At 47.1% G+C, this 25,720-nt stretch overlaps 1 protein-coding gene across 3 annotated transcripts in view; it reads right to left on the minus strand.

Moving 5' to 3' along the window:
• Positions 1 to 25,720, minus strand: part of DYNC2I1 (dynein 2 intermediate chain 1) — a 510,705-nt gene that overhangs the window by 466,042 nt on the left and 18,943 nt on the right. Inside the window, exon 1 of one of the 3 annotated variants that reach the window (XM_085631947.1) lies at positions 14,856 to 15,104. The exons of the other annotated variants lie outside the window; for them this stretch is intronic. The gene's annotated coding sequence lies outside the window, so the exon portion shown is untranslated. Of the gene's footprint in view, positions 1 to 14,855; positions 15,105 to 25,720 lie in introns of those variants that run through there. 3 annotated transcript variants of the gene reach the window in all.

The raw sequence follows: 25,720 nt of genomic DNA on the forward strand, positions 1-25,720 counted from the left end.
GAGAGCTGTTCAACATTGTTCGAAATCAAACTTCTTCTGCCCCCCCTAAATTGATGGCCTCAACTGAAAGATGTGACGAAATTGTAAACTTCTTCTCTGATAAAATCGCCAACATTGATCAATACTTCCTTGTAACTAAGATCCTTCCCAACTCCCTTCCTACAGCTGACTCTACCTCTAAATCACCCTCCCTATTAACTCTCCCCCACCCCGACTCCTTCTCTCACCTTCTTGCCACTACCCCTCCAGAATCCTGCCTCTCAAATTCACAACTTAAAAACAATGCCTCCTGGCATAAGTTCCACCCCGTAACTGAGCTTGAAGTCTCTAAAATCATTTCTAAACTCAAACCTTCCTCGCACACTAAAGACCCCCTCCCTTATAACCTTGTCTATGAGCTAAAGCACATCATTACCCCTTATTAGACTACTATCATCAACTCCTCCTTTTCCTCAGGATGTGTCCCTGTCTCCCTCCAACTCAGTCAAATCACTCCCATTCTTAAAAACCCCAATGCCGACCCTAATGACCTGAACACTCTCCGCCCTATCTCCAACCTCCCCCTGCTTTCTAATGCCCTTGAAAAATGTGCCCTACTCCAACTGGACTAACACATTGAAACTTTTGATCTACTGTACTCCCAACAATCTGGCTTCCGAAAAGGCTGCAGTACAGAAACTGCCATACTAAATATAGTTGATGACATCCACCACTCCCTTGACAATGGCGAGACCTGCCTACTTATTCTCCTCGATCTCTCAGCCGCGTTTGACACAATTAACCATCCTGCCCTACTTAACGCACTCAAAGTTTGCTTTGGCCTAAATGGTCCTGTCCTCAAATGGTTATCCCCCTACCTCCGAAACAGAACAAAACAAATCAAAATCTACAACTGCCTCACTAACCCTACACCTGTCTCCCTAGGTTTCCCCCAGGGATCTATTCTTTCTCCCTCTCTCTTTAACCTCTTTATGGAACCCCTCACCCTCATTCTAAAACAAGAAGGAATCAACTACCACCTCTATGCAGATGACACACAACTTTATTACAAGATTAAATCCCACTCTGATGTTCTGCATCTTAACAACACCCTGTCTAAGATCCAATCCTGATTCCACTCCAATCATCTCAAACTTAACCCTAAAAAAACTGAAATTATTCTCTTCTCTCCAAAAAACAATCCTCTACCTATCCAAACATGGAGCTCTGACCTTAATGCCCTCAATTGTCCGCTCTCCTTATCCAACTCTGTAAAATACCTTGGTTTCTCCATTGACAATTGCCTAACTCTTAATGTCCACATCAAAAACTCGGCCAAAGGAGCACTCTTCACTCTCTGCCATCTTAAGAAAATTAAACCCTTCCTTCCAGCTGACGACTTTAAATCGGTTGTCCAATCTCTCGTCCTCTCAAGAATTGACTATGGTAACGCTATTGTCTCCGGAACTCCTAAAGTTCACCTAGCACCACTCAAATCTGTGCTCAACCATGCGGCCAGACTAATCTCCGACTGCAAACGTTTTTACCACATCTCCCCAGCCCTTAAAGCCCTTAAATGGCTTCCGATCGAAGGCAGATCCTCCTACAAGAATGCATGCATTACGCACAAAGCCCTTCATCAAAATGCTCCGTTGGATCTCACTAATAAACTTAACAAAGGGGGCTGCTCCAGACCTCCGAGAAGCACCAATGCTCTCATCCTTATCCCACCTCTGTCAAAAAAGAAAAACACACAATCTCGCTCCTTCTCCGGAAAAGCCCCTAACATCTGGAATGCCCTCCCAAAAGACCTGCGTTGTAACCCCTCCTACATCAGCTTTAAAAAAGACCTCAAACTGCACCTGCTCACCAAATATTGGGGTCCATAATCCTTTCCATTTCCCACTTGTTCTACTCCTCCCGCCATTCTGCTTACCTCCTTCTCGTGTTACTGTACAAAATATATTTACCTGTATCCATTTCTTTTATGTAGATAGCCTTCTGACATATGTACATTGTATTTATTCTATTTGCCCTTTTTAATCTAGCCCTGTTTGATTTCCATGTTATGAACAATTGTGCTATTTCTGTACTATATTCATAGTCTTGTAAAGCGCTCCGATACCCCTGGGTCTAGCCAGCGCTATATAAAATCTTTAAATAAATAAATAAATGCCAGCTTTAAGTTGACACAATTTTACTACTTACATAGAGCATATCTGACACCACAGAGTCTGCATAGGATTTATCATTCTCTGCTGGGTGCATGAGGTGCATGAGGTGCAGCATGACCCTGGCTGTCTTTGGACATGCCATGTAGTGAGAACTCTTTAGGATGAGATTGAGGTGCAGAGAGCGACAGGAGAAAAGCTGAACTAACAACTTCACATTGCCTACTGGGACTGTTGCCACTCCACAAAAAGGTAGCAAGATGAGATACAGATTTGCCCAGCTGGAACTGGTACTTGCCAGATGATGTACTGTAATTCATTGGGCAAGCCCAGTACCACCGACAAGGAGTAAATGGAGGTCTGATCTATTGGAGAGGGTCGTATCTGCAGAGTTTCCACTCCAGAAGGTCCACTCAGATGATGAGTAAAGGGACCTAGAGATCTGAAGCGCATTGGTAGATCTTCTGGGAGAAGACAGTAAGCAGTGGATGGTGTCTCTGCCCCGAGCTCAATGAGGGTTTTGGCTGTAGCAACCCTTTAGTGAGGCCGGAGGATTCTAGTGGCTGGGTGGGTGAGTGATGTGTTTAATACATGCGATGGTTGCATGATACAGCGCTGCTGAGCACCCCCCTCACCACCCTGTGATCCTGCAGACGGTTGGACACGGTGTGTCAGTAATTTTGTGTGCGTGATATTATGTCGCTTCCCCGTCTTCCCGCCTCCCCCTCCTTCCACTTCAGCGTAGGTGGAGTACCCATATTAGACGACAGTCCAACACCCACCTTCCCCCACGGAGACGAAATACTACTATGTTGCAGATCTGTTTGATTGTTTTTTGGTCTGACTCCGGGCATTACCCTGATGGTTCTATTTTATCCTGTTGTGTGTACCATATTATTTGCAACTTGTGAATAAAGAGATTTTTTTTTTTTAAATGCCAAACAGGTGTAAACCAATTATACCATGTTTTAGAGAGAGAGCACAAGCACTTTAGCAAGGGTTAGCAGTGGTAAAGTGCACAGAGTCCTAACGCTAACAAAAACAAATTCAGCAAAAATGGGAGGACTAAGGCAAAACGTTTGGGAGGGTGACCCTGGAGGAAGGCCCATTTCCAACAATCCCTCAATTATAGCGCTCTGGGAGACAATACTGTGCGAGGCGCTAAACAACATGGAGCTGCATTTATTTAAAGATAGCGCGCTGTGCTGCTCTTTACCACCTGTGGATGCTGTCTAATATACACTGTGGCGTAATAATATTGATTATTCAGAGGCCAGCGACAACAGAACTATTGTAGTTTATTTTGGTGCCACGGCCGGGCTGGTGCTTCAGCCTGAGACATGCTTCTTGCTTCAGCAATTTTACCATGTGGTCCTGGAGCCAGCACATGGCTTTATAAAAATCCTATCAGGAGCCGGCAGTGCACCCGCACGTAGATCTGTGGGCACACCTTGCCTGTTGTTGTTTTGAGGCAAGGCACCATCCCACTGTGATCAAAGACACATAGTGATTGGCATCTTGGGAGGTGGGCAACAGCTTTGGTTTCCCTTGCCATACCTGTGCATTTTCTCATCCATGCGATACCTCTGTGCCACTTTCAAATGCTCTGGCACCCAGGCAGGATGCTTGCTTTGTCCCGCTGCCCTTCCCCCCTCCACTCCCTCCCTCTCCACCACTCAGCTCCATTGCTGTCAGGGTATACGCTAGAAAAAACTGCTGGCCTCCATGTCTGTTCAGGGCATCGGACCTGGAGACACATCTGTATGGTACATCATGCGAGCCCTGCACTGATTTAAAATGTGCAGCTCAACTGACCAGCCTGTCTGCGACTGTGGGTACTGGCAGTGAAGGGTATTGACTGACAGTCAGAGACTGAGCCCGTCGTCAACTGGGTCCAAGTGCAGCAGCTGTAAAGCTCCCATAGAGGTTCAGAGCCAAGTTACCAGCGCCATACGACCCAGTCAGCACTGAGTCAATAGCTGGCTATACCAAGGTAACTTTGACAGCCGACTGAAGATATATATATATATATATATATATTCCAACCTCTGTAAAGAATTGCCCTGTAATGCACACCACTTTCCAAGGGCGAACAGAAGAACGACACAAAAAAATCCTTAGTGACGAGGTGCTTTATTTGAAGTTCTGTAAGCAACCACACCTCATGGAGCCATAGCAAGCAAAGTGCAGAGGTGCATAGCAACCAAAACTGACCTATGCGTTTCGGCCGGAGCCTTCTATTGGGTCATAGAGTGTCAATTTTAAGGAAAATCACAATCCTTTCCCCACCACCAATTAAAACAAGCATTAACATAGCCAATCGGTCTCGCTTTTGGGACCTTATAAGTGTTTAGCCATGCAACAGTTGCATAACTAAATACTTATAAGGTCCCAAAAGCGAGACCTATTGGCTATGCCAATGCTTGTTTCTGTTTATAACTTCTCTGCAGTAATGGCAGCGCACGGGTGCCACCATTACTACATAGAAGTAATAAACAGGAAGAAAAAAAACTGGCTCACGGAGATCAAAGCGGCAGTGCGGCCGCGAAAGTGAAAGTGATCGCGATCTAACATCAGAGCGGCCGTGTGGCCACGAAAGTGAGGCGCGCACGCCCGCGCACATGCACTGTAGCTCTAGGCTACAGTGGTAGCACTTTTTTGAGCCCTCACAAAAAGTCTCGCCAGACCAGCGCATGCGCTGGGTCAGGCGAGACCTAAACATACAGTTGTTGTAAAGGGGACACAACCAAAGTCATTTTAACTTTTTCATTTTAATTGTAAAAAGAAAAATCTGATTGTAATATTACAAATAAACAGAGGATGTTCAAATAGATGATGTTATATATATATATATATATATATATATATATATATATATATATATATATATATATATTATTGCTCCAAGTGCCCCTCTCTTAGAAATGCACTCGACACATGAGGCCGGGTAAATACCCCGCCCCGTAGCTCCTAGTTATCAGGAGGGTGCATTCCCCGCGGCGAGGGCTGCCGCGTATTCGACGACTGCTCCAGGTGCCCCTCTCATAGAAATGCACTCGAAAAAGTTGGTGTTGCAATCCTTTATAAGGCAAACATCTCACAGCGCTGATGGCATTACAGCATGTCAAAAAGCCTGACGCGTTTCAAAGCTAGATTGCTTCTTCCTCAGAGGCTTGACAAATGCAAGAGGACACACCCACAGTTTTAAATTTCATCCCACGCCCCACATAGGGCAAAGCATTATGGGCCCTGTAGTGCGTCCATCAAATTACACCCAATATGGGCGCATCACTATTTCATTGCTGTCCATAATCAAAGCCCACAGATGGGCCCCAGTGCGAAGATGCATCCTGCGCCATCAACAGACTCCCACACATGAGGACAGGTAAATAGCCCGCCACGTGTAATGCCATCAGCGCTGTGAGATGTTTGCCTTATAAAGGATTGCAACACCAACTTTTTCGAGTGCATTTCTATGAGAGGGGCACCTGGAGCAGTCATATATATATATATATATATATATATATATAGGCACGAAGTATTCATCAGTTTTCTCCACAAACAAGAATACACGAACTCCTCTTCGTCGGTGAACACTCTTTATTTGAAAAAGTATAAGAGTCTCCCTTCTGTCATGACGCGTTTCGCCACCGGAGTGGCTTGATCACATATATATAACTCTTTTTAGCAAAGGTAAAGTTTTACACCTATGACTTGCAGTTTGTGTGCAGCTCCTGATGCTGTTCATAACTCGATGAGCAATTACAATAACTATAAATTGTGACCTGAGCGCAATATAATAATCTTTGCAGTAAAGCAGTAATCCACTGAGCAGTCTACCTAAAATACAAATCTGTGAGCTGCATGTTTTATCAACGAAACCTGTGGCATACAGATTTATCCAGTAAGTGCATTAATCACCAAGGCCTTCATAGTGAGCGGCTCAATAATTAGAGAGATATGTATCACTTTTAATGCATGAGTGGAGGAGGGAAGGTCAGGCCACTGTATGTCCATCCTAGTCAGACACTAAATCACAAGTGGGTAAGATAGTGCCAATGTTATGTTATGTTATAAAATGTATAGAGCGCAGCTGTTACCCGCAGGTGTCCTGGAGCTATAGTAGGAAGTCCCTCCTTAGGTTGAGTTGGATATGAACATTGCCACTAGAGCGCAAATAGCCAGGTTTTCAGTACCTTCCTAAAACTCAGGTGATTTGAAGTGTCTCTGAGGTATCGTGGCAGAGTATTCCAAGCCTTAGTTGCTCCAACTAAAAAGCTTCGTCCTCCCCAATTAGCTTTTTTTACCAAAGGGATTGAGGCCAATTTTGCCTCAGAGGAACGTAACATTCTTCTGGGCGCATACCACCGAATGTGCTTAGTCAAGTAGGTAGGCCCCGGGGGGGCGTGGCTTGGCTGTGAAGCGGAATGGCTGCCTGAAACAGCAGCTCCGCCGATCGAGCACATTAATCCGGCAATTATCAGCATACCTGGCGTCTTGACTCCGTCCACTCGTCCCCCGCACTAAGTACGGAACCTTCGTGCTACCCGACGACACCCCCCTGAACTGCGGCTGAAGTTGCCGTACAATTCCAGCAGACGTGCAGGCAGTAGCGAGGCGGCCTGCCTCACCCGTGGAAGCCGGGGGCTTGCGTAGGGCCGGGCCCGGGAGAGTGCTGTTAGGCTGAGTGGCGGACTGACGATATACCTCGCCCGTGGGGCGCGGCCTGATCGCTGGACTCCCCGCGCCGGAGGAACCTACGAGCAGTGGAGACGGGACCGGTGCCACGGGGGACTGCTGCCCAGAAAGAGTCGGAGTGCCTAGCGGTCTCGGCGCGGTGCGGAGCTCCGAGCGCCTGGAAGATCCACTGGTGACGAGCGGTGTGGGCCTGGTCTGGCGTCCGGTGAGTGCTGCACGGGCGAGAGGTGCCCGAGCCCCCTGGGAGGCCTGCGGCCCTGACCCCGCGAGATACACGTGGCCCATAGTGGTCGGCGCAGCTTGGGCCGGGCCTGGCGAAAGTGGACGAAGGGAGGCCATATTGATCGAGCTAGTGGGTGGATTGCTGGCTACGCTGAGGGGGCCCCGCAGCGGAAGCTTGGGACAGTGTGCAGCCGCTGCAACGGATTGCCGACTTGGTACCGCGTCTAAGTAGATCGCGTTGGAGAGAATAACCCACTAGCGGCGCCTGGGTCACGAGGCGCGCACTGCCATCTTGACTCTTGCCGGATCTGAGGGCCCTGGGCCGTGAGTGCCGTCGCGGGCGTGCTGGGAGGCTGCGCTACTCTGCATGGGGTGACAGTGGTGCTGCTGCGGAGAAGACGGCCCGTACCCAGTAATTTACACTGCGGCTGACCCGATCCGTTGGGGGTCGCCTGTTGCCGCGCGGCTCCACCGGGCTACGGCTATTCTGGGGCCACTGGCTGAGTGAGTCGTTTGTTAACACCTGCGGTGGGCACCCGGTGAGTGAGGCCCAGCGACGCGGGGGGACCCTTGGCTGCTGCTGCCCTCAATTGAGTCTGTGCTGGTGGGCAGCGATGGGTAAACCGGACACGAGGCAGCCGAGGCTCACCTTTGATAAATCCAAACAGAAGCAGACGGAGCAGGAACACCGAGATGCGGACGCAACAGTGGTGGCGCAGGGCGGCTCACGAGGCGGACATTAAATCAATGTTCCAAGAACTAAAAGTGAGTTTGCAGGGCATAGATAACAAAATGGACGCAACTGCGGCCCGCATGGACAGCCTCACAGCTCGAATGGATAAGCAAGACAGTAGAGTGGGCGCGCTGGAAACGCGAGTAACTGACACCGAAGAATGCCACTCGGACCTGGACAAAAAAATGCGTGGCATGGACAAGGTTCTGGCGCTCATTCAACAAAAAAATGAGGACTTGGAAGCGCGCTCGAGGCGCAACAACGTCCGCGTCACGGGTGTGGCCGAAACTACGGGCATGACGAACATGGAGCAATATGTTGAGCAGATGCTGAGAGACCTCTTTGGGACGGGGCTATCGCAGATGTTCCTCGTTGAACGGGCGCATAGGACATTGGGGCCGAGGCCTAAGCCCGGGGCTCCGCCTAGGCCCATTATTACGCGCGTCTTAAATTACAGAGATCGAGACACGAAACTGCGCATGGCGCGAGAAATGCAAGACGTGCAGTATAAAGGCAACCACGTCGCCATATACCCGGACTTCACCATGCAGGTTCAGGCCGCTCGAAGAGAATTTCTGCCAGCGAAAAAAGTCTTCCAACAAACGGGCACAAAATATTCTCTAATCTACCCCGCGAAGCTAAGAGTGCAGGGCCCAGGGAAACCGACTTTCTTTCTCGATGCCAAAGCGGCCCTGCAGTATGCTAAGCAACTGGGAAAAGATCAAAAGAACTGACCGCATGCAGAGGGCCCGGAACTCCAGGACAGACTGAGCGATATTGAGTGATCGCAGGGGTTAAGGTCTTGTCATTGCGCTGTGGTGATTTTTTCCCTTGCTGGGTCGGGGTGGTCTGCCTGCTTGCTTCAATGGGGGTTAACTGATTGCGGAGGTGGGGTTGATTTGAATATGCGAGTGCTGGGGTACGGGTGGTCCTTGAGCTGACATGCTAGGCCGGCGCTCGATCACCCTGTCAAGAGTACGGGGTATTTGGTGGCTGACCTGCGTTCCCCAAGGGATGATTCCCAATCATTGGTTACCACTCATGTGTTTAGTTGAAGTCGTAGAGACTGGGAGGGTGACCTGGGGGGAGAATGCACAACCTAATTGGGGGGTTGGAGCAGGAGGGGTTCATACTTTATGTTTGGGGGGTTCTGTAGTTGATTGCTCGGCTGGCCGCGAGAGGTTGGATGTAGAGAGGAACTGCGATGCATCGCATACTGTACGATATGCACTACGAGGACGCCTAGGTCATTGTTCACATCGTCATGGCAATTTCTATGCGCAGAGACACGTTGTGCTGACACGACATGGCGCGCGGTGTGTGTGTGGTTGGGGGCGTGATTTGTGGCGAGATACTGGCGCGCTGCTGGTTCAGGGTATGATACTGTCACTGCTGCCGTGAAGCAAATTAAATGTCTTACCTGGAATGTGCGTGGCATGAATGACAGACGTAAAGCCAGACTGGTGCAGGCCTTTTTGCTTAGAAAAGACATAGACATCTGCCTCCTGCAGGAAACCCATTTGACTGATAAAGCCGTACAATTGCTCCGTCATAGCAGGTGGGGTGAGATAGTGCATTCCGCTTACTCTACCTACTCTAGAGGGGTGGCGGTACTGATCAGAAGGGGTCTGCAATGGACAACGCATGAGGAAATCAAGGATACTGGAGGTAGATACATAATGCTGGTGGGCACGCTGTGCGGTATGAGAATGGTGTTGGTGAACGTTTATGGCCCGAATGACGATAGCCCCGAATTCTACTGCGATCTATGGCATAAGGTGCAGGCCTGCGGCCCGGCCGCGATTATGTGGGGGGGAGATTACAATGTGGTACTTTCGGATAATATGGATAGGCTGGGCGTGGCTAGAGTGCACCACCCTAGAGCATCAGAGGCGTTGGGTGACATCATGCGTGAGGCGGAATTGGTGGACTCCTGGAGGAGATTACACCCCGAGACTCGCGCTGGCACCTGCCTCACAATGCATAGAGCGGCGTGGTCCAGGCTGGACTACTGGCTGCTTTCACGGGATTTACACTCTATGGTGTTGGAGGTGGCGCACCTGCCGCGGTCCTTGTCTGATCACGCCCCGGTATGCTTGACATTGTCCACTCCGTCACAGTACATTCAACCGTTTAGTTGGAGATTCCCCTCCCGGGCGCTGCGTGGCCAAGTCTTTCAGCAGGCGCTGCGCGAAAAGCTAGAGGAGTACTTTGAACTTAATGAGGGCACGGTGGACTCGCCGGGCACGCTTTGGGAGGCCTGTAAGGTGGTGATTAGGGGATACTGCATGTCGCTAAAAACAGGGGTGCTAAGAACCATACGAGACTCATTGGGCAAACTGGAAATTGACCTTGCCGAGCTTGAATCTGCACTGTTGGCTGCGCCAACAGACAGACTACGTTCAGACTTTCGGATGAAACTTAATCAGTATCAGGAGGAGGCAGACAGAGAAGTAGCATATCTGTCTAAAGACAGTCGGGCTAGACGTTACGGAGAGGGGGATCGCGCCGGACGCACACTAGCAGCTATGTTGAGAGCGCTAAGAGGGTCGGACTACATACTGGAACTGAAGGGCAAAGAGGGTGAGATGGTCAGGGAGCCACAGGCCATACTTCAAACCATGACAGACTACTATAGCGAGCTATATACAACTAGGGTGACACCGGAGGACCAGGTGCTCAACGAATACCTGGACACTATAGCTCTAGCGTGGTTCAATGATAGAGACAGACAGTATATGGACTTACCGTTCACGCAAGACGACATACGGGCCGCAATAGCGAGTATGCTGTTGAGCAAAGCGCCGGGCCCTGATGGCCTGTCGGCGGCCTTCTATAAAGAATATGCGGATATCCTGGTCCCGAAACTACACAGGGTGTACAAGGAGGCAGTAGAAACAGGTGTCCTCCCTCCGTCGATGCGGGAAGCAATGATAATTGCCCTGCTGAAACCAGGGAAGGACCCCACTTGCCCTGACGCATATCGCCCACTTTCATTAATTAATCTCGATGCCAAAATTTATGCTAAGCTACTTGCGGACCGTTTAAAATACATGATGCCGCAAATAGCGCTATCTGACCAGTCGGGTTTCGTTATGGGGAGATCCACTTCGCATAATTTGCATGTACTGTTTGGGCTCCTGCACTACCTCGATCCAAAGGTACAGGCTGCAGCTGCATTGTTGGATGCGACCAAGGCATTCGACTCACTGGAGTGGAAATTCCTTTTGACGCTTTTCACCCGCATGGGTTTCAGCCCGCTTTTTTCCAGGAGTATTGGCATACTCTATAACGCTCCGTCGGCCCGGGTACGGGTGAATGGTCAGACATCTGCTCCAATACCCATAACGAGAGGGACCAGGCAGGGGTGCCCACTGTCACCGTTATTATTTGCCATCGCGACGGAACCACTAGCGGCCCGCATGAGACAGCACCATGCTCAGCGTGGCATTGGCTTTACGTCGCGTGGGCTACTCATCTCCATGTACGCTGACGACATCACCATCTACATGATAAATCCATCGGACAATTTTGACCCGCTGATGCGAGAAATGGTACGCTACGGCGGCCTAACTGGCATAGACATAGACTGGTCTAAATCGGTAATGTTGCCTCTGACGGATGGCACGGCCGTTTGCCACACTGAATTCCCAATACATTGGGTTGCAGACGAGGTCAAGTACTTAGGCATAACTATAAGCCGCACTACTCATGAGATAGGACTGGCTAATTTTGGTGTGGCCATGGAATGGTTCGAAAGTAAAGTAAAGAGATGGAAAATGCTGCCCTTATCTTTGACGGGCCGCATAGCCATTATAACAAGCATTAAACATGCAATAGGTCTCGCATTTGATTAAGTTAAAGCCATTTGCTTTGCTATACAATACCATTAGCAAAGCAAATGGCTTTAACTTAATCAAAGGCGAAACCTATTGTATTTTCAATGCTTGTTTCAAGTGTCTCCCTGCATATGGCATGGATCGTTCATCATCAGTACCCGTCCTTGATGGTGGGTGCGGTTTCCACTTTGCAAACTGCAAAACTAGAAAGGAGAAAGAGGACTTAAGTCAAATCTTCGAAGGTGCTTTCAGACTGCTGGGTACAAGAAGCAGCTCTAGACCCCAGAAAGGGGGCTGGGGTGGGAGCTGGGGGTCAGGGGCCAGTCTCTACTTGGATAGGAACACCACTCTAGAAGAGGTAGTGAGCATATTACAATCTGCAGCGGACTGACTAAAGCTCTATGATGTGGAAGGCATCTCCAATGGGGGCTTGCCGTTTGGGGATGATAGTGACCACTTTCAGAAGGGGGGGAGGGGGGGATGTTGAAGTTAGCAGCCTCTAGCTTGATAACGACTGAGCGCTGAAAGGGTGTCCTCGGCTTCTAAGGGAGAGATACCACATCTATAAGGGTAGAAACACTCCCAACCTGCACAGCAATGCCTGCTCAAGAGCTGCGAGGTAAAAGGTACCCACATTTGCAGTGAACTGACAGTACTTCTAGAATTCGGGAGGGAAGAGTAGAGAAATGGCACAACCCCCCCCCCCCCCACACACACACCCCATTCAGATTCCCCACCCCACCCATCTTTCTACAGAGGTTAGACACCACCACTGGGACCAGAGGCGGGAGTGTGCTTCCGAACTTGTGGAGGCCACAGGCGCGCAACACCCATTGGACTCAAGGGGCTTCAGCCCCCCCCCCCCCCTCGTGTGTGGCAGCCCGGGCTGAGACAGCCACAGGTCCTTAAAAGACCATTTGCATGTTAATGAGGCCTCGCTGTTGTTTCACCCCTTCTAAGAGCCCCTGCAGCTCCACTCTACCGATTGCTTAAAGTTTCAGCCCCCCCCCCGAAATTTTTTCTTAGCCCCCCCCCGAAATTTGGCTCTAGTTGCGCCTCTGGGAGGCCACACACCAGTCCTACAATTAAGTGATAAGCAAGGTCACTGGAATAATGTCATTTTGCTGCCTCTGCTTTTTTCACATAATGTTGTATTTGCCACATAATCCGTTATCTGCTGCATGATCTGCAGATTAAAACAAATAAAATCTAGTTTCTAGCTCAAACGGATCATGGGTTACTAAAGAGGCAAGGACATGTGTTCACACACAGTAGAAGGCCTTTGCAAAGGTTAGCTGGTCATTTGCTTATTTCTATATTTAGTTGTGCACCTGACACTAATAAATTGAAATATTTGCCGAGACAGTATTACCATGTGTAAACATTACCAATTAGTAAACTAAAACTATTTAAAAAAATGGACTGCATAATTTGGAGTCTCACCGCATAATTTAGTCAATCCTATCGACTAATTTGGTGCTCTTCTGCCGCATAAACCTAGTGGCCCTGGTGATAATGCACCTAGTATTCAGAGGGCTGACAAGCACAGCGATGGATGGAGAGTTGAAGAGGGAGCTTCCAGCAGACAAAAGGCCCATCCGAACTTTAGCATTAGGGAGCAACTGTTGGGGGTATTTCTGCTCAAGAAAAAAGTGACAACTGCTCAGCAATCTCGGGATTCGAACTCTTAAAAAGAGCGTTGCTTAGCAATACTGATAAAGTAATAATTAATATAACAGACCGGGCAAAATAGAAAACATCCATAACGTCTGCTCAGTAAACAGCCCAATTCCTTTACAAAGAACTGTACTTTTTTCAGCGTTGCTAAGTAACCACACTCGCCTTACTGCAGAGGAACTGAGCTCCACCATTTTAGAGCCTGTTCCTGTAAAAAAACTCACTCCTTGCTTCAGGATCACGACTGACTCCACAGTGCACAAAATTACCTCTTGTGGGGCTTCCCCCATCATTTATCCCATATTTTAGAATGAAATGAATGCATCGTCGCATCACTTAGACGCAAGGACGCATTTCATGCTTAAACAAGCATTGGCATAGCCAATAGGTCTCGCTTTTGGGACCTTATAAGTATTTAGTTATGCAGCACAATATCCTTGGTGCAACAACATCAACTGTTGCATGGTTAAACACGTATAAGGTCCCAAAGGCGAGACTTATTGGCCAATGCTTGTTTTCCTTCCAGACACAACGCGTTTGAAAGTCAAATCCCAGCAGACAGTTCACTTTCAGCACACTCTTCGTTTGGCTTCCTAAGCAGTAAGAGAATACACAGAGGCACCACTAATGCGCCCAAACAATCAATCACCGGCAGTTACACCAGACACTGGTCACCAATCAAAGGTCCACCTTCTCCAAAACAAACACTGCAGGCCATGCTTCTCTTTCAGAAAGAACGCTAAGAGCAGCCTTCCTGCCTCTCAAGGGCAATCAAAGCCACTTGCTGTGCTATTGAAAAACAAACACAAAATACAAGCAGCAATTAAAAGCTCAAATGGTACCTTGCAAGCAGAGTTTCAAGTCAGGAAAATTAAACTGGTTGGAAAAAAATTGTGTGGGGTGTGATGGGCCTCGTACAACAAAAAGAAAAAAAGAAAATACAATAAAAAGTCTATGAATTGAGAAATACAACTCTGAAGGGCCACGCAGGCACATGCTTTCATTTTAGTCTTCACTAGAGAGGTGTAAAGATTCAACACTTATTGCAGCTACACAGCTTGTCGTTTTTATCACTCGCTCGTAAAAACGATCGGACAGGATAGTTTGCTCTCTGTGACTCCATGCAGTGTGTGCCAAAAAAGCACATAAAAGATTAGAAGGAATCATGTAAAAGGAGCTGCACGGGCAAAGAAAACTCGAGGACGTTTCACCACAGAGAGGCAGACACCTGGAGGGGGGAAGGGAGGGGGAAAGCTAGAGAAGGGGGCACGAGTCTGACAGGAGCCGTTGAGGGGGCGCCGGGTAGGGGGAAGATGCATGTTTGGAACAGCAATACCCGTGGGGGAGGGGGAATGGCTGAGAAACGGGGCGAACTAGGCACGAGACCTAGGGAGTAAAGAATTATTCCTCAAGAAAAATACATTGCTTTGCAGACACCAGGAAAAGGATTACACCTGTTCAGCACTAAATTTAAAACGACCCATTGCTCATTGAAGGTGGGAACAGGCATGAGTTAATTGCGTGGTTAATTATTACCTCGAGCACGAGTGTGGCTGCAGAAACGCAGGTCCTTGCAGTTCGGTCCTCGAAGGGGCTGCTCTTACCAAGGCTGGGGCGTCGCTACCAATGCTGCAGCAGGTACGATTGCACCAGGGGCCCAGAGGCCTTAGATGTTCACTGTAGCCTGACTATTAAAGAATCTAACTTTCCAAGCAGAGGTGAGGCGGGGCCATTGTCGTTGCTCACACGATTGGCCCATGGCACCCTTGCTGCGCCTATGACTGAAAGCCATTTGTGAGTCGTTGGCAAGAGGCAAGAAAGTGTCAGGTAGAAACAAGAGCAATTCTTATATTCAATTAAAAAAATAACCAGTAGATGGCAGTGTTGTCCAGGTCTTCCAATATGGGGAGAGAGTGAAGTAAAATCGTCACACGGCTCGAGCAGGCACTCTAATATAACTGCCGAAAACAAAGTTATAAAATCGTTCAAGAATTTAAGCCCACATAAAATGTAGAGTGAGATCAAATGAATAGTCCTCAATGGCGTCATGATGAAAATATCAGGAATGTAACACAGTTGTTTCTATGCGTGCAGCCAGAGAAAATAAACAAACGAGAAGGGAGGGGGGAATGCCAGCAACAGAGGAGCCCGCGAAAGTGAAAGTGATCGTGATTACGATCTACGGAGGAAAGACACATGGCGCTGCGCGCGTGCACGTTCACGTGCACTGTAGCTTTAGGCCACGGCAGCACTTTGAAAAAGCCCAGATATAAAATGTCTCTTGAGCCTTTGGCTCGCGAGCCCTAAAAATGGTTGTGGTGCCTAAGTTTCTCTATCGATTTGTGAACATCCCCCTGCCGCTGACGAAGGCGTTCTTCCGCCGACTACGCTCTGCCATGATAGAGCTGGTTTGGGCGGGCAGGCAGCCCAGGGTGGCCTGGAACCTCCTTACACTTCCCTTCCATCAAGGGGGTCTGGCAGCCCCGGACATGGAGCTGTATGCTTACAGTGCTCAAGCCCAATATCTACACTACTGGCATCATCCGATCCCCTTCCAGCCCCACGTGGCTGGATGTGGCATTACCCTGCCCCCTCAAGACGGCGGTGTACCAGAGATACAAGAGGTCCCAGGACGACATTGACACAGTGGAGATGGTACGTTGGGCTTGGTCGAACATTGCGAAGCGAGCGGGCATGTCTGACCTGTATGCCCCGAGTATGCCATTGGAGGGCAATCCGCTGCTGGGACCGCTGACTGAAGCGGCGGTGGTGCAACGGGCTCGGAGCTGCGGCCTGAAATTAGCGGGTGATTTATACCCAGACGATACGTTTCTAACCGTGCAGGCCATGGCCGTGGCGTCTGAGCCGACGGCATCAGAACTGCTACTATACTACCAGCTGAGGGCGGCGTGCAAGCACAGGTACCCCGGATTCCCAGAGGCCCCGCCGGCGCTGGCAGCACTAGAAGACATACTCTCGAACGCCTCCCCGCGCAAGCTGATAACGCGTATTTATAGGGCTACGCAAAACGCAACACCTATTGCACACGCGGATTCGAGGGCCCTGTGGGAGAAGGAGGCAGACATTCAAATCACGGAGAAACAGTGGGAGTTCTGCTGCACCCAACTTGAAAACCTGTCCCCTAATTATAGATTGCGACTTATACACTTTAATTATCTTCATAGGACGTATCGTACACCCATGCAACTCTTTAAAATGGGCTTACAGGCTGATGCGAATTGTTGGAGATGTGGCGAAAAAGAGGCTACATTCCACCACCTAGTCTGGGTGTGTGGGCCGATATATGGCTTTTGGGAGGCAGTCTTCACCACCATAGGGAGGATAGTGGGACAAGTGATTGTCCCGGACCCGCTCGTGGCCCTCCTGGGTTTTGTGATGAACGTGCCCAGTGCATCGCGTAGGTTAGTGGCCCTTCTCTTATTGCTTGCTAAGCGACAAATAGCATTACACTGGAAGATGAAAGCTCCGCCGAAAGTTTCGGGGTGGGTGGGATCAGCGGTGTATTGTAAAGAGCAATTGACTGCCTACTGGGATCAGATGCCGCAGCGTTCGAGGCCTGCGGACATTTGGCAGCCGCTTGTAGCCTGGTTGGCGGAGGCAGAGGTGACCGACAGTGACTGAGTGGGTTTGCTGGATGTGTGGCACTGTAGCAGGGCTGGCTTGAGGCCGCAATGTAGGGCTGGCGGGAGGGGAGGCCACTGTGGACCCCCCCGCGTGAAGTTGCAGGAGCTGATGGGTGGGGTGGGGGGGAAGGGATGTGATTGTCTTGACGGATAGAATGAGATTTGTGTGTGCGCGTGCTCTCGTGACCGCGCAGCTATGTTACTACATGGTCGCTGGGTGTTAACTGTAGGAGACGTTGTCCAGGTGCTTGTTCGCTCTCCTACATATCTCGTTTGCAGCCGCTGTTGTAGTTTGTTTAGTTGATTTTCTATAAAAGGGGAAAAAAAAAAGTGAAAAAAAAAACCACAAAAAAAAACCAAGACATTAATGCTGATGGAACTTTGCTCAAGAGTACGACTTAGATCCGAGCTAGCGGCGGGATGCTGCGAACACAAGCTGCCTGCCTCCGGGTTGTTGGCTGAACAGCAGTGTACACTTTGATGGCACAATAAAGGTTTAAAAAAAAAAAAAAAGAGTTATCAATGGAGAAGTAGAGTTTGTAAAACTTTGATGCTTTTTATTGATTTGTTACACAGAATTGCTCCCAGCTGTACATGTGATGGCATCTCTGGGTTTTCCTGGTGGTATTAAAAAACTTCAATATTAAAAAAAAAAAAAAAGTAGGTAGGCCCCTTGCCTTGAAGTGACCTGTGCACGACACACATGGCTTTAAACAGTATTCGTTTTTTCACTGGAAGCCATAGAAGAGAGATTGACTGTTTCCCTATTTAGGAGTACATTCGGGACGTCCCAGAACTACTGTTGGGATATGTAGGAAGACCATTCTTAAGAAAGAGGAAGCCTCAAACACAGTTTGTGTCATGCTTCATCATTGGCAATCACTCCACACTCTGGTACGGACTCAACCTCCTGATGGACTTGGACGAAGTAGATAGTTCTTAGATAAAATCTACTGGACAATTGCAGGATCCATCAAAACTAAAAATACCTTGCGGTTCCCCGGTGTATCATCTTTAATATTGGAGACCTCATGTACGTTTAAAAAACGAAGCAAGATGGTATTTTAAGAACAATGGCTCAAACCGTCTCTCTAAGCCAACATGTTTCTGCCCTAATAATTAGGCTAAGCAAGTTTGGGGAATTCTTTAGGTCTAAGGTGCCCTCATTTTTAAGTGGCCTAGTCACCAAATATATACAGTAATGGAAACCAGGTGAATCCTACAGGAGTATACAAAATAGATATAATAACCCGAAATTTAGGAGACACCGGCTTTTCAGGGGTGCAACTAGACCTAAATTTCAGGGGGGGAAACACTTCCAGCAATGGGGCAGAACAAGCATTTCCAAAAATGGGATCGGATCTATCCTCATAGCTAATATAAGAAAAGAGGTGACAAACCTTGCAATTTAAACATATTAGACAAACCTGTAATTATAACGAACATGTTTTTGTAGATTTGACACTGTTCCTAAGCAACTTACAGAAATCTTTAAAAAGCAGGTAGAGTACATTGAAAACGAAAAAACTGCATTTAAAATTTTTAATCCAAAACACATAAGAAAAGTTATTGCAAACGTATTTCAACACAACATCCTTTTTGTCAATTCACTGATCCCTTCTGTGGCAGGACAATTTGCTTATTCATCACTGCAAGTCCAGAAAAAGGCACCCTTCCCATTAATGACAGAAGGTCCAATTTAGTTTACCCAATTGTGAAAGTCGGTGCTGCTTTTGTGCCACAGCCATACCAGAATCATTTTTGGTAATCTAAGAGAAGGTTATGTTCTTCGATGAATGTAGGTATTTGTTTTGACATCGATCTTTCAATCCTTTTGTATAGAAATAGTTGGTTATTGGCCGAAAGTTAGAAAGAGCCCTTGTTTGAAGCCCTCTTTGTTTAAGGGAGCACTTTTGAGAAGACACTTTATCCAAAGAGTTGTTGATACCTCTGACTGGAATAGATGCAGAGGTGTCAGAGTATATTCATGCATATATGAGCGGGACATGGATCTGCCGGTGATTGTGGTGGCCTACAAACTTTTGCAGACTTGAGGTCCTGTGTTCACAAGGCTAAAGGTAAGCAACTGTGATTGTTTTCATGATGTGTTCTCTAGTAAATTGCACAGCACAACTGGAATTGGGATTGAGCAATGGTTGAGCAACAGAGATGGAAGCAAGGGGTCTAAAATCATTTGGAGGGTTGGAAGTAATGCAGGTGTGCCTTTGACTGTGCTGCCAAGGCTTCAGGATGTCCTAAGGTACTGCCACTTCAGGTACTATGATTAGAGGACCCTTTTTCATGTGAACTCATCTATCCGGTCTGTTCTTGTGCTCTTGAAGCCCATCATCAGCTCTCCCTGTTCCGATCTCCTGTCTCATGTTCAGTACGGTCTGCTCTACAGCCGAAATTCAACTCTCCACGACATAGGGCAGGTTCCTCTGAAGTAAGGCTGGCGTTGGGTACCTTGCTCCAGCCATCTTTCCCTGCTACCTACTCCTGTAGTTCTTCATAAGAAAAGAAAATGATACATCCTGCTGCTCAGCATATAAAGGTTGAGCAGGGCCCATTCCTGTAGATGTGCGCTGTATAGACATTGGCAATTATTGGAAAGAATATATATTGAGTTTAGTGATTATACATTAATGATTAGATTGAGACACAAATATACATCAGTTTATTATCCATGCAATAACACATTTAACGGAGTCTACTAAACATGTCCGGAGTGAACAAACCATAAATAAAGTCCATATTAAATTAGCAAGAATATAATGTTGCATGAATACGCTCCCTACTAGAAAGGATATATATTCCAACAGGACAAGTGTGCACTGTGCACTATCTAGCTCATGTAGTCACTGTCACTCACATACTAAGATTTCAATGGAAGTCAAAGGCACAATGGGTTTTTAAAAAAAACTGAGAGTGTTATGAAACCACTGCACTGCTTCTGGGTAATGAGTTATTTCATGGCAAACCATGATGTAAATCGATGAGGCAGTCTGAAAACGTTAAGATACTTGTATAGCACTGTGACAAGTTTTATTTCAAGCACCATAATTAATAGATGTGTTATAGAATTTCTGAGATTCAGAGATTTACTTTTTAAGTCCGACTTCACATTGCAACAGTCACCTGACCTTATGTGATCAAACAAAAGGGATCTTTAAGAAGCACACCTGAGAGTGGTGCTTTGTCCTTGCTCACATATTGGTTACCTTGGGTACAGTATTTCATTGGGCAAAAGGTGTGTGCTGCCACTGAGAAACAGTGGTTGTCGTATTCCTGTTGGCTCCTGAAGGGAGTTTGGTCACCTAAAAGAATGTAACGATGTGGAAGTTGACAATGGGAAGACTCATCTACCACGCTGTTGTACTGGCTAATAATATTGCTAAAGTGTGATGACATGCTCAATGTGTATATTAATTACAGTGTGGACCATGTTTGTATTGATATGCTAATCATATTGGCAAATAGATCTTCTTAATAAGGATGGTCATGCTTTCAAAATGGGTGTGGCAACCACCGTAATGCTGCAAAAGTATCTGTGCAAGTTTGTTTTCTTCTACGTTTACGTTTGTGTCATGCTGAATACACAGTTTGTTCTGCCCTCCCATCCTAGTACTCAGAGAAACACACCAGTTGCAGCAGCCTCAGCAGGCTCATGTCGATCCTTTCTCCTGCACCAACCCACTGTCTCAGTTGGCTCTCCCCAACTGCAGCAGCCTGGCCAGCTCCCTCAGCCATGGGAGGCAGATTCAGTGAGTTCTTAGGGTAGGTCAGACCACATGGCTCAATTTTGACTATAAATCAGGAAGAAATACACGTAGGTTAAGAGAGCAGCAAGCTTAGCCACTTTGTAAATGTAAGCAAATATATCCAATTTACTTTTAGAAAATGCGGTTATTTAATTGCCAAATCTCTACTGCTGTCCTTTCAGCAGACACGGTGTTCACTCTACTTTTAAACTGCATCCTCTGCACCCGGCCAATTCTGCTCACTAGTGTGGGCTAAAGATCTATGTAAGTGGTGGGGGTGGGTGATACTTCCCATGAAGTCCAGCAAGCAAAAGGAGTAAAAATACTTCTTGTAGGTGGTTTTGGGGAGGAAGGGCTTCTCCCAAAAGAATAAAAACAAAATTGGGGTCACATTTGCTAGAACACCACAGACCCTGAATGGGGATTCATGAAATATGCCAGTACTTTCAAAGTTTGTGCGAGAAGCCTGGCCTCCCAAGGAGTAGATCCCATTTCTTAAATTGGCATAAGTCAAAAATGACTTTGACTATGCCACGGTCTGCATTCTTTTGTAGGTTGGCCCCTTATGCCAAGGATTACATACAAGCGAGTTTTAGAATTTTTCCATGTATACTCTACCCAATATGTTAATGTTAATGTTAATGTTACTGGGTATTTATAGAGCGCACAGCTACTCCCAAGAGTGTCCGGGCGCTAACATGGAACCCGCAACAAAAAACCCTCAACGATCAGACACCTAGGACACCGATCGTGAGAACAGCAGCGTTTTTAGTTTGTGACGAAAGCGCAAAAGGTAATTTTCCCAGCGCAACTCAGTAGGTAAGTTATTCCAAAGTGCAGATACCAGTACCTGAAAAGATCGACCTCCCAGCCAAGCACGATAGAACCTAGGGGTAAGTAGCAAACAGGAGGATGAGGACCGTAGATTGCGTGCGGGTACATACTGCTGGCATCTAGCCCTTAAGTAAGGAGCACCGACGTTATGGAAGGCCTTAAAGGCCAATACCAGTGCTTTAAAGGATACCCTCTTACGGACTGGGAGCCAGTGGAGTGTTCTAAGGAGAGGGGTCGTGGGAGTACGACGATCAGCTAAAAAAATTGCTCGGGCGGCAGCATTCTGAGCGACCTGAAGCCGATTAAACAGATACTCAGGGAGGCCGAAGTAAAGAACATTCACAGAATCAAGCCGAGAAAGTATCAAGGCTTGCACGACTACCTTCCTATGGGATATAGAGAGTAGTGGTAAGAAGTTTCACATCATCCTAAGTAGTCCAAAACAAGTGCCCACCACTGATTGAACCTGGGCACTCATGGAAAGATTACTGTCCAGTTTAACCCCCAGGTTCTTAACCGTAGTGGCCAGAACAGCTGGAGGAGACATATTAGATGCCATTCATCGTCCGGTGAACAACCGAAAAAAATCATTTCTGATTTTTCAGAATTACATCGAAGATGGTTTACATTAAACCAGTTAAACACCGCCGAGAGGCATAGGTTAATCATCTTCCCATCCAATGCTTCACCCTTGGCACATGTGAACAGTAGTTGCGTATCGTCCGCATAAGAGACGATTCTAGCACCAAAAGGTTCAACCAGCATTGCCAGGGGAGACACATACACATTAAACAATGTGGGGCTCAGGATGGAACCCTGGGGAACTCCCACATTCATAGATTGAATGGGGGCCTCAAAAGGGGGGGGGGCCAAACAGCTTGCTGGCGATTGGTTAGGTAAGACCGGAACCATTGTAGGGCATTGCCCCCAATGCCGCACCTCCAAAGATGATCGAAAAGAAGGTCATGGGGTACGGTATCGAAGGCCGCAGATAGATCCAGCAATACCAATACTGCTCTCCCACCTTTATCCAAGGTGACTTTTACAGACTCCGATATCTCGAGGAGAGCTGTTTTGGTGCTATAGTTGGCACAAAAGCCTGACTGGCTAGCATGGAGGACACCGTTGGATTCTACAAACTCTTCGAGAACCTGATTTACATATTTCTCCAGCATCTTGGATAAGGCAGGGAGCAGTGAAATGGGCCTGTAATTGCCAGCTGTCCAAGGATCAGCAGAGGGTTTTTTTAAAAGAGGAAGAATTTTCCCATCTTTCCAGTTATCCGGTACTGTCCCCATAGATAATGAAAGGTTCAGCACCCGATTAACTGCCGGGTTGATTACCTCAGCTATCGAGGCCAGAATCTTTGCCGGACAAGGATCTACTGGAGATCCTGACTTGAGAGAGCGAAGAAGATGTAAGGATTTTTCTAATGAAAGTTCAGGAATATGTAGTACTCAGTTCACAGACGGAGGTAGCTGTAGGAAAAGCCTATCCAGATTCCCATGACAGTCGGGGCCTGCTGCTACGAAAGTATCCTGTAAAGAGTCGATTTTAGTGAAAAGAAATTGAGCAATGCTGTCAGTCCAAGTTTTTGTTGGAGTAAAAGGATTTTTTATGGCATTAGGGGCCGTAAAATCTTTTACAACTTAAAAAAGTTCTTCACTTTTATTTCCTGCTTTCTCAATTTTTTCGCTGAGAAAGTTCATTTTTCCCAGGGGAACTTTATTATAGTAAGCTTTTAGTGAAGTCTTGTAGGTTTGCTTGGCCCGTATGTCATAATCCTGTCTCCATTTCCTGTCTAAACATTTACAGAGGCTCTTGCTCTTCCTGAGATCTTCCGTAAACCAGGGAGCAGAATGTCTACCTCTATTAGCTACCCGGGTTTTGAGAGGGGCAATGTTATTCACACAAGTTTCGAGCCAACTTTCTAAGGAAGATACATCCGGAGCAAGACTATCTATAAACGAAACAGGATGTGCTTCCAGAAAAGCTCCTACGGCTGCCAAGGTCATTGATTTAAACGACTTAAAACTGTTAGTCCGTAGTGCATAAGACTTGGAGGGTAGGGCCAAAGTTTTCTTAATGCTAAAAGTTAATAAATAGTGATCTGACCAGACCAGGGGGAAAGGTAAGGCCATTTCAATTAGTTTAGTTGAGAAAACTTGGTCTAATATATGACCCTTTTCCTGGGTGGGATGGGTGACATATGGAAGAAAATTAAGCATATTTAATGATTCATACAGTTTCGTTGAGTCCAAATTATGTGGAAGATCCATATGAATGTTAAAATCACCTAAAATTAAACACTGTTCATATTTAGCAACCAAGGGGGAAATAGCGAAATTCAAACCTTCCAGGAAGCTTTTAGCCTGACCGGGAGGCCGATAGACTAAAGCCCCTGCTATAGAATGATGGGGAGATATTTTTAAGAGGAAACTCAAGCTTTCAGTATTCTCTAAAACAAAATAGGGGAGGGTAATACAAGTGAACGTATTTTTATAAATAATCGCCACTCCTCCACCACGTCCCTCTACACGATCTTTCCTTATGGTAAGATAATTAGGTGGAATGGCATTGGCGATAGTAGGGTTAGACCCTTCATGACGCCATGTTTCAGTAAGGAACAGCACATCAGGCTTAGATTCAGAAAGAAGGTCGAAAATTTGATGTTCGTGCTGTTTCATAGAGCGAGTATTCAAGAGCATCAATTTTAAGTCATTGCTTACTCGCTGATTGGAAAAAATGAGTTGATCAAGCATGCGTTCCCCTGGAAAGGATATATCAGCGGTGGCCGGGGGAGGGTCCAATGGCATGTTTCACAACTCCATGCTTTCATGGAGCCCACCGAGAGAGAGTGGGGACAACATTTCGCACCAATATTTAGATCTTTAAGATCCCCAGTGTTATAACTAATCCGAGGATTATATGCGCTGATAGGCATCTTACCTCTATTGCTAATACCATGATAGTCCAGCGCGTCCGAGGCGCGGACGGGCGCAGACGGGCTTGCCTTGGGCGCGCCCGCTGCGCGCAGCGTCCCGTTTCATCTCCTCCAGGTTTAGTAAGCTAGACCGCGCCTTAACCAAAATGGCGGGTCTCAACAAAAGAAAATCCTCACTTCCTGTTCCCTCCAATCACTGTTCGATTCCCCCCGTACTCTATATTTCAATTGCAGGTTTAAAAAATTTTAAAAATCAGGTTAAAGCATCGCGACACCCAAAAGATTATTTTTAAAAGGCATCATTTCAGTTTGTTTCTACAGTACAAACAAATGTGCAAAAAGCAAAATAATTAGCAGCCAGGATCGGCGTTCACAGGGCTAACAGCTGAGCAAACTTACACGGGTCTACATAGTCATGGGTACCTACAAAAATTACCTCTGGTATACAGGGTTCCGAATTTTGCCACTAGAACCATAAGCTAATAATTATGTACACCATGTCAGGCCTGCATTATGCCATGGGTAACACTTCCCATTTGTATGCAGTTAGTGCCCTCATCCATAAGGCAAGACTGACAGTACACTTGTGAGCACAACACACAGAAGCATCAGCTCCCAGATCCTACTCAATTTGGATTTAGGAGCGGCCATAGTACGGAAACGGTGCTGATAGTGGCCACTGAGGAAATCACAGCTACTCTTGATAAGGGTGAGAGAGCAGCTCTCATCCCATCACTGGCCCTTCTGAGATCCTTTCTCAGTGAGAGAGCGCAAACAGTATCTTTAAAGGAGTTTGAATCAGAACCCTTTTCCCTGCCTTGCAGAGTCCCTCAGGGGTCTTCGCTGAGCCCGACATTATTTAACGTATATGTAACGGCACTGACCCGGCTTGAGCAAATCATTTATTTTCCCACTTACATCCTATGCAGATGACACTGAGATCGAAGTCTCCCTTTCAAGTAATGATGACAACCACAGTAACAAATTCTATAACTGTATGTTAGCAGTCAGTGATTACATGAATAAAAACAGCTTGAAGTTAAACTCTGGGAAGACTGGGGCCCTCCAATTCGGGAAGGATTTCTCCTTTTGGTCACCAGCTTGGTGACCTCAAGAACTAGGAACTCCCCCCTTGCCAGCCAGGAAGGTAAAAAATGTAGATGTCTTAAAGTGCAACAAGCTCGCCTTTGGGGATCAAGTGAATGCCACGATCTCTTC

The sequence above is a fragment of the Triturus cristatus genome, chromosome 10 (assembly GCF_964204655.1).
Source record: "Triturus cristatus chromosome 10, aTriCri1.1, whole genome shotgun sequence".
In the NCBI taxonomy this organism is placed as follows: Eukaryota; Metazoa; Chordata; class Amphibia; order Caudata; family Salamandridae; genus Triturus; species Triturus cristatus.